We start from the raw sequence: 10161 nt of genomic DNA, 5'->3' as shown, positions 1-10161 counted from the left end.
CGATCACATCAAGAAGGGGTGGATTAATTTTGTGAAGAGCCACCTTGATGGAGAGCTGAGGATCACCACCAAAACCCGCCTCTGTAGTGATCATTTTACACGGGATAGTTTTATAAACTTTCGTCGGAGACAACTGGGATTCACTGATAATCCGCTGTTACTGGTGAATGGGGCCGAAACGACTATCTCCCGCCTCGGCCTTCATCCTCCCGTCGCGCCGACAACTGGTGACATCATCTGCAGTGCGTGCCCACCAATGAGTGTAAGTTGCCTTGTGCGCTTATGTTATAATTAACCTAATAAGCTGCTAGGAGCATCTATTCCGGCTGTAGCGGGTGACAGTTGATTGTGGTGACGGCAGCTTTACCACGAGTGGGCGTGGTTTCAGCGCAGCCAACGGACACGCCCCCAGCGTTTGAGAGCAGAGACTACTGCTAATTTTTTCAAGATTTTGATAGCTTATTTTATGTACTTGCCGGATTTTTTTATCATTCAAATTTGGCTGGGTGTCTAATAACACATTTTTCTGTGATATGACAAACTCAGAACACATAGTTCATTTTGACTTTACAGGGACTTTAACTTTAACAAGCAAAAAAGTGTTTTTGTGAGACAAAAAAAAAAAAACTTACCTTTTGTCCCAAGTGCTTCTCCTCTTAACAGCAAAATAGAAATGATGGAGTCTTTCAGAATGTATGGTCACATGACACCAAATGTGCATAGTTGCCTAGAAACAGGGGGTGGGTCAACTTACCCACTGGCTCATCTTACCCCACTCTCCCCGGCCCGGTTTCACAGATAGGGCTTAGATTAAGACAGGATTAGGCCTTAGTTCAATTAGGACATTTAAGTAGCTTCCATAAATGTGCCTTAGAAAAAACATTACTGCACTGCATCTTGAGACAAAACACTGTAATGGCACTGACATATTTTAAGCAACGCATTCTCATCCTTTGGCGTCATATAGGTGACGCCATATGACATTTCGTCGAAATCTTACGCACATGGCATCCTTTAGCGTCAATATAACACACACTGTTATGGGTAGGTTTAGGTCTGGGGTAGGGTACGGTTATGACGCCTTGGGATCTGCGTCTCATATTCACGCTAAACGATGCCATGTGCGTTGGATTTAGACGAGCGTCACCTGTATGACGCCTTGGGTTCTGCGTCTCATATTGATGCTAAAGGATGCCAAGGATTTCAACAAAATGTCCAAAGCGTCACATGTATGACGCCAAAGGATGAGAACGGGCAGTGCAAGTTGCTTTCAGTTAAAACAGCTCAAACAAGCATTTTAGTATGGGACTAGGCTTAAGCCTGGTCTATGAAACCGGCGGTAATACATTTAGATTATACTAAATCTGTGCAATAATTATTTAAATGATGCACATCAATATACATTTAATTTAGTTGCATTTGTCACAGGTCGGGGGGGCCAAGCCAGACTGCGCCCAGCCCTCAAAACCCAGGACCACCTCGAGGAGCGTACCAGAGACCAGACAGACAAGAAGATTTTCTAAAAGTAACAATCTTTATTTAAATAAAAGCAGGAATTAAAAGTCTTAATATGGGCTTCGTCTCTCTTTCCAGGGAGGAGGAGACCGAGGGGTGCGCTGCGAGGGCCCGGACTACTGGCAGCCACTGAGGAGGAGGGAGCCGAACGCCCGTCTGGCGTGCAGGTAAGTAGCGTGGTAAGAAGGCTCTTTTCTGCGAATTACAGGCGGACAACGGTCTGGGCAGACCAGGGCCGGGACCACGGGCCAGGCGAGGACTCTCTCCACAGGACAGGTGGGTAGCAGGTAAGTTTTCTCAAGCGTCAGCTATTCGACAGGTGCGAGGTCCTCCGGGTGCCTTTCCGCCCTTGACGACCCCAGCCAGAGACAAGGGTACCCTGTATGATCCAGGACAGAGACAAGTGTGCAGGTTTAATTCTATTTCGGTGAAGGGTGGACTTACGGCTGGAGCGGGTGGTTCGGGACAAGCAGCGCTGCTGCTGGGGTGTGTCTCTCCTCTGAACAGGCAGCACACAAGAAGGCAGAGGCAGAAGAATCTTCTGTCTAGATAGGCAAAGCCTTGGATACAAGAACGAACAGGATCCTTTCATATAGTGGGGAATCAGGCTTACGGCTGGGCTGGGTGGTTCCCACGGTAACGCGAAGGCTGGGGCGTGTCTTTCCTCCGAACAGGCAGCACACAAGCAGGCGGTGGCAGAGGAACGTTCTATTTAAATAGACAGAACAAGTTAAACAAGGCAATCACCATCCTCTCCCATATCACAGGACCTGGTGGCGAAAGTGGAACATACACGTTCAGCTTGAGGGCTTCGTTCCGCAAACACTGGCGAGAATGTGAACTGGAGAACACTGGCGGTTAAATAAACATGTATATCCACACACGGCAACTTCACGTCAAGTCCAATACTGTGTGACACTTCAATTCAGGCACCGCAATCCACTGTCAAATCTTAGTGCAATAAGGCCAGCACTCACCCAATGTTCAATCCCTCCACTGTTGCGCTGATTCAACAGTCAGAAGCTGATGAGATGCAGAGGATTTCGCACCGCATGGAACACAGCGTCTTCAACACTCTTTCACACTCAGAAGAAGATATCAGGGTTTCAAAGATTAATCAGTTCACACTCTTAGTGGTAATTATATTTGTGGTCAATACACTTCACAATTCCTTATCCAATTCAGTGCAAGACATGCATTCACACCGATCCGGTGTTTCATTACTTATCTTTCTCCCTCGAGTGATGGCATTCTCCAATCTTGACTCGATCTCCACAATTCACTCACTTCACATCCAATTCACGTTCCAGCTTGCACTCCCTCAATCACCGTTGCACCCCTTTCCAGTCAGATCCTCACAGCCACTCCAAAGATCCCAGCAAACCCAAGCCACTGCCAAAGGAATCGATCGCTCCCGGGGGAGTACCACCCTCGAATGCCTTTTCCTTTTCCTTTTAACTGCTTCTCTGGGCCGTGTTTCCATATCACAGATCCCCACACCAAACACCCGCACCTGGTACCGCTTAGCTAATCAGCTGCCGCTGTCATGGCAACTGACAACAGCAAACCAGCACGGTGTGCCGGTGAAATCGTCCCGGGGGGAAACACACTCCTAGCGGAAATTAGTTCCGCTAGATTTGTCACCTTGCTCACCAGTTGCTTTGAATGGGTGGATTGATGGGTGGACAGCAGTCGAAGACAGAGATGGTATGAAGGGATGAGGGAATTTCAAGTGTGTGTTGACGACAAAATGTTTGGCTTACCACAGTTCATCACAGTACTACATTTACCAATACACAAAACAAGAAATTTGCCCCTTATTAATTTGTTGTGAACACTGGAAACTTTAATGGTATGGACTTCTGAACTACACATGTCCCCAGTTTTAATTTTAATAATCTGGTCAGTGAACGATTTAGGGTTTAATGTACTTTTGCATTCTTCTTCTCCTCTAGCAGCATGGGGTCTGCTCTGATTGGCACGGTTCAGTGCACTTGGCAGGAGAGGCCTTTTCAAAAAGATGTGAGGGCTGATTGGAGGTGGTGACCATATGGAGGTGGCAGGCTCATTAAATGTGCAGTTCAGCTCTCTCATGCACTCTCAAAAAGCAGTTATTCACTATACATTTGGCTTCCAGCAATCATATACTGTAAATTACATATAAACAGATCATTTATTTCAAGGAATATGAATGAGCTGATGGCATTGGAAGAAAATATGCTTCAGATTCAATAAGTTATTGACAGCAATAATGTCAGGCACCACACACATTTCCCTACTCTTCCCTCAACAAAAACTGTGTACAGTAAGGTACAAAAATATGGTTGCTATTATACCAACCATTGGTCTGTAATTAACAAAGTTAAACAAGCATTTAAGAACTTCTTAATAAATAACACTGATTTAAGAGGTATAGGAATTTCATGTTTTTACATTTAAAGCAGTCATTCAATGCAGCCATTGTTTGGGGTTTTAAATAAAATATATGTTATGGTATGTCTATAATGCAGAAGTCAATTAAAATTATTATATAAATGTACTTATGAATCAAGCATATATATAAATGTACTAACTTAAGTTAACCTAATTTCAGAGGATGATGTTGAGGAGCAAACTGGAGTACTCAAGAACTTAAGATTTTACTTTAGACTTAGGAGATGGATTGGAGAAATGTTATTAGATGTCATGACAGTTCCCAACTCATTTTCTGAGGGTTCCACGTGGTCTTTTCAACTGTTGGGACAACTAAATATTAGTATAATCTGTGAATGGAAAAACAGTCACTCTTAACAGATTATTTATTATAAGATTGAGTGGATCTGTATCCTAATTTCCATTTGATGCAGTGAGTTTTAATGACACGATAAATAGATTTTGTGAGCTGGTGTGATGTGCTTCTGTGTACCCCAAACAAAGATATTCAGCAGTACATACACAGGCCACTGCAGACCCGGGTAATAAAATAAAAAATAAAAATATATATTCTACATGATGTAGATTAATTTAAATATTGCCCACTGTGTCCCTCTGTGTCCTATTAGTCGAGTTCCGGTGGCCTTTAGGAGCATAGTTCTGCCACACAAACAACGTCAGACCATATTAGTGCATAGAACACGACCCTGTCAGAGGAATGTTAACAAGCTTCAGATGCAGTCAGGCTTGTGGTAACTTGCCGTTCCTCTTGTTGCTGGGTCTGTCCACTATTCATCCTGAAACTGTTGGACTGATTTGTCAAAGCTGCCTTATGAAATACAATACAATACAAAACAATACAATATTTAGTGAATCTTGAATCTTAATGGCCTTCCAAGAGTGCTGATAAAACAGTACAACAGCACTGGAACTTTTCACTGTCTGTATCACTCATCTTGTCCATGTTTCACGTTCCAGACTCTTTCAACTCTTTATTCATGTTACATAGTTATGCCAGTAAGTCATTGAAACATTTACTCAACTAATTTGTTTAAAACCATTATTAGTGGAATCGCTTGCCCAACCTATTTGCCCAACAACATTGTGTCTAAAATGTAAGTTACTCAATTTAAAATCTTTAAATCACACAATCATGCTGCCATGCTGCCAAATCATGCTTCACGTCACTTCTGCCGAGCCAGAGACGCTTCACGTCACTTCTGCCAAGCCAGAGACGCTTCACGTCACTTCTGCCGAGCCAGCGTCTACGGACAAGATGGCCGCCTCCGAGCCAGTGTCTACGGACAAGATGGCCGCCTCTGAGCCAGTGTCTACGGACAAGATGGCCGCCTCCGAGCCAGTGTCTACGGACAAGATGGCCGTCGTCACAGAGTCTGTTCCTGATCCGGTGTCTGTTCCTGATCCTGTGTCCTGGCTATGTCACGTGTGGGTTTTGTATCTTGTTCTTGTCTGTCATGTGTTCCCCTGTCCTTTCATGTTCAGCTGTTCCCCGTCATGTTGATTAGTCTCCCCATGTGTTTCTGATTAGCCACACCCCCTTGTTATCTTGTTTAGCTTGTCTGTTTGTGTATTTATACCTCCGTGTTTCAGTTGTGTTTTGTCGGTCGTTGTTTCCTGTAGCTGTTCCGTGTTCCGGTCCCGAGTTCTTTATTCTGTATTTTCAGGGCTGCCAACTCTCACGCATTCAGTGTGAGACTCACGCAATTGAGCCAATTCTCACGCTCTCACGCCACACCCACGATTTCTCACGCTGAAGTGTCAACCCGGTCGGTCAAATGCCTGAAAAATAAGTTTATCTATAGATCTACCAGTTGAGCCATTCGTGATCGACTAGTTTTACCGCAAATTAGTTAAAATATCCTGTAATCTAGAGGGAGCGTGCATGCGAGACAGATGTGTTGAGCTCCTAACGCCGCGGTCCTAACCACGCACGCACACGACGGCAGAAAGGTAAGCGAGCGAAAGAGCTTGCGTGTCTTTCGCGTGTCTGAAGTACAATCTAACTACGTAACCTTAAAATAAAGAGTAACCACCTATTCTTCTTATGTTTTTGTATTTTTTCAAAAACGAGTTGTCCTTGTTTGTGCCAACCCAGTTTATGTAGAGTCCCAGGAAAATCCCCAAGGACCATGTTATGCAAACTTCCTGATTTATGTTTCATCTTTCCTTACGCTGATTTGTAAGTAGTGATGTTTGTTCCTGCGTGATATCAGGCTGTGTATACGATGTGACTGTCAGTGACAGCAACTGGATAAAACTGCTGCTCATTTTGCAGACTCATGCAGATTTTTTTCATGCAGGAGGCAATGCTGTGGTGGAAAAAGGGAAAACAGCTGTCATTTTGCAAACTGCTGTTACACAATGCAGAGTGGATTGAAGTTGGCTGCTGTTGTCCATGTGTCAAAACAGCTCATATACATAATAATGCAGCAGGAACATTTCCGTGTAATCATGCCAATCACAATGCAAAACAGATATAAACTACAGATTATCTGACTCCAGCATGGCTTCATCTAATATGATTAGATTCCAGAAAAATAGCTTTAGTCAATTGTCATGCTGAAGTCGCTTCATAGAAGATCAAACCTTGTTAATATAGCTGTCAGACAGACCAAAATAAAGCTATACCTGAAGCACCTAAGACAGAGGAAATACCTATGGGAACCACCGAATGGGGATTGCTGAGACCAGGACAGCAAAAGAAAAGACAAAAAACAACAAAGAAAAGACAAAGACAAAATCCAACAAAGACTGGGAACACTGGGACTTATACACAAAGGGTAATGGACCAACAAGACTTGAAAATCAAAAGACGGAGACGGACTTTTTGACTTGAGCACGGCGACTTCTCCAACGGGGTGGGGACGGTGGGGACGGACTTTTTGACTTGAGCGCGGCGACTTCTAAGGGCCCCTCCCCCTGCCTCGGGCCCTGGGTACCCCTTTTCCCCCGCTACCGCGCCCCTGACCCACGAGGGTAGGGGGAGTTTCAGTCAAACAAAAAGTAAAACAAAACAACCAGGCTAAACCTACCGGCGGAAGGACCACTTAATGGCTTTTCCAAAAGCGCAATCCTACTCACACACACACACACACGTCACCGTACACTAGATCACACACATAGGCACTTCAAAAGTGTCACCCACTGCAACACCACCACTATCTACCTCAGTCCCTGAGAAAACAAATACACTGAGTTTAGTAAAACCCAAAAATAAATAGCCAAAAGAAAATATAATAATCAAGGTCAGCAACGACACACAAAAATAATTACAGAAACAAAATCTAAACAAAATACACACAGCTAAACTAAAAAAAACAGAACCACAGCAGATAGAGCTGGTGCAGCACACACACATACACACGCTCGCGTGTGCACACACACTGGTTCTCGTACAAATAACAGTCAATTATTATTGATCATAACTTTTCTATCACATTAAAAACGAAAGGAAGTAGACGATGCAAATCCTGCTGCTGGCCCACGGCGCGATCGCAGCGTAAACACGTGGTTCTCAAATGTACTCAGGTTATACTAAGCGCAATTCACTGTAGAAACAGTAGGAAGATCGTGTTGAAGACGAGAGCAAAGAACGGTCCGGAGGATGAGAGAGAAGACCCACGCCTTAAAGGAAGCGAGATGTTACTAATGCTCTTTTACTACAATTTCCATCTATCTTACATAACACTTACCACAAGAGAATATTCCTCACATATAATTCCCTCTGGCTACTGTTTACAGCAATCATCAAGACCGCCGATTACCTGGGGTACAGGAAGCAACACATTAATAGTAACATAGCGACCCACTATTACCGCACCCCAGTACTCAATACAGAGACAGAACATACCTATACCTGAAGGGTGAACAGACACTCACTCTGAACTGATAACGTGCACCGTGTAAAGACTCAAGGGCGGATCTAATCCGTGGGGAATTTGCATATCATAATTAATAATTGGTAATTAATAATTATTCATGCATGTTTGGATTAGATCAGTCTTACATGTTAATAAATCTCCCGATAAGGGAGGATCTGTCATTTTACCTGCATGCATGCATGTGAATCCTTGAAATTAACCACAAGTTGATTGCAATTAATTACACGGACCACGTTTCACAAAACAGGTAAAATGAATTAGCTCAATTGTCAGGATAATATTTGTGGGGCTCCACAATATCATCTTACTTTATAGGATTGCAGGAAACGCAATTCTCTGGCCAGAAGAATTGGGTTTCCCGCCCTATAAACACATACTCTTTAAGGTATATTTAATTTTAGTAAGCTTGTAGCATAAGATCTTTGGCACTTAAGGGACTTGAAACTGAGCAAAGAGACAGTACATCAATCAAATGAATATATAATTAATTTAATAGAGGCATGACTACTTATGTATTTACTACGGTTACACGGGATATATGTATTTACAAACACATAGACATCAATGAACAATCCAATAAGACATCAATGAACGAGAAATGCGTAAAGTTTGGACAATGGATAACTTACACGCGTGAGTGAGTAAGAGAGAGAGAGAGGGGGATGGGGAGAGAGAGAGAACAGTGGCAGAATTCCTCCTAAGACCTCTCCGATTACAACACGAAACATCATCTTAAAGCTTCTTAGAAGCTCTATAAAGAGATTATACTTGCACAAGTTATGTTATGGTCTCTCTGTGTGTCGAGGCATTCCTGTACGGCCCTGTCTGGCCGCGTGAGCTGAGTCCTTTGTGTGTGAGGAAGCGTCACGTGGGCTGCTTGGCGCGCGTGTTGAAAGGTCCCTTGTAGATGGACTTGCTGGAGAGATATGTCACGGGGTTTTCTTTTCAATCGTCGATTGGAATTACACACAGAGACTTATCTACAACTGAAAAACACAAACTAAACTAGAAACAAATAAAAGAAAGGCGAAGAACTCGCCCGGAGGCGAGACGTTACATTATGACACGAGGACAGGAAGGGAAGAGAGCGAGCGGAGGGGAGAAGCGTCATTTATCACTTTTGGAGAAATCCAGCCTCTTCCTGTTGGCTTGGCCAATTAGAGGGTTGGAAGTTTACAGGCGGGACTTTGGGTTTTATTTCTCTTTGTCTTGTCAGACTGCTTGTCTAATTAAATTATGACCTGTGTTAGGAATGGTCATTTCTACTGCAGAGATGTGTTATGCACATAATCATACCTTTTACGGTGTGTTCATACATATATCTGGCTGAGTCAAGTCCAGGGCATTTTTACGATATCAAACACGACTGTTATAGGTAAACATTTACATTAAAATACATCTAGGGTATTTATAATTCACTTTTAAGTTACGGAAAAATTATAGTCATTACAATGTGACATGGGCAAATGGACACACATAAAAACACATCAAATATATCTGGTTAAATGTCTTTTAAAAAGAGAAGTTTCCTTCTCTTGAACATCAAATTCCAAGTCAGTCATAAAAATGTCTCGTAACTGGAAACCACGCTCTGTCCTGAGCAGGCTCCACTTGTGGGGGATGCGTGTGTGTGTGTGGGTGTGTGTGTGTGTGTGTGTGTAAATTTACATTCCAGGCTTTTTGGGTCTTTAGCAGGATGTATTTAGTCCTTTCAGATTCACCCTCGCCCAGTCCTTACAACCGTCAGAAAAGTGCTGATGGACAGGGCCGTAGCTAGAGGATTCGGGGCCCCCTGAAAAAATATTGATGTGGGCCCCCCACCCTCCACCAATATCATATACTGTACAATAGATGAACATGGAGGCCCACATAACAGAAGATGGTGATGTTGTTGTAAAACCTTTATTTTAAAAGTTAAATGTTTATATAAAAATTACAACTAATAAAAACTAACAAAAAAGCAAGAAATTGTTAAATAATAATAAAACCAATTTTTAAAAAGTAATAATTTTTTCCCCCCATCAGTCTGTTATAATTCATAAATCAAAAAGTAAACATTTAGAAATTGACAAGAATGCAGTCTAATTCAAAAAATAAAACCATTCTTTGTCTTATTTTTTAATAAAGATAATATGGAACTGGTAATATTATTAAATAAAGCGAATACATTTATTCATCCAAGTGCAGTGTGTTGTATTCGTGTTTTCTCGATGTTTTAAATATCATCAGCCGGCAGGTCAGATGCATAATGCATTGCGTCGTGACTCGTGTAATTTTTTTTTAAACTCTAGTTACAATAGTGTAAAAGACAGGAATTTAGACCACGTAATCA

The 10161-nt window shown here is 42.7% G+C and overlaps 1 long non-coding RNA gene across 1 annotated transcript; it reads right to left on the bottom strand.

The window, feature by feature from the left end:
* Window positions 1–7280: 7280 nt before the first annotated feature.
* On the bottom strand, window positions 7281–7849 carry LOC130084400 (uncharacterized). Its single transcript, XR_008806921.1, has 3 exons — window positions 7805–7849; window positions 7641–7712; window positions 7281–7572 (listed from the first exon to the last, which is right to left on the bottom strand). It is a non-coding gene; the product is annotated as an uncharacterized LOC130084400 (long non-coding RNA).
* Window positions 7850–10161: the final 2312 nt, after the last annotated feature.

Source organism: Rhinichthys klamathensis, unplaced genomic scaffold, assembly GCF_029890125.1.
Source record: "Rhinichthys klamathensis goyatoka isolate OS25496 unplaced genomic scaffold, OSU_Roscu_1.1 h1tg000064l_1, whole genome shotgun sequence".
Taxonomy (NCBI): Eukaryota; Metazoa; Chordata; class Actinopteri; order Cypriniformes; family Leuciscidae; genus Rhinichthys; species Rhinichthys klamathensis.
The sequence above is the reverse complement of the archived record's forward strand: the minus strand, read 5'-3'. Positions and strand labels throughout refer to the sequence as shown.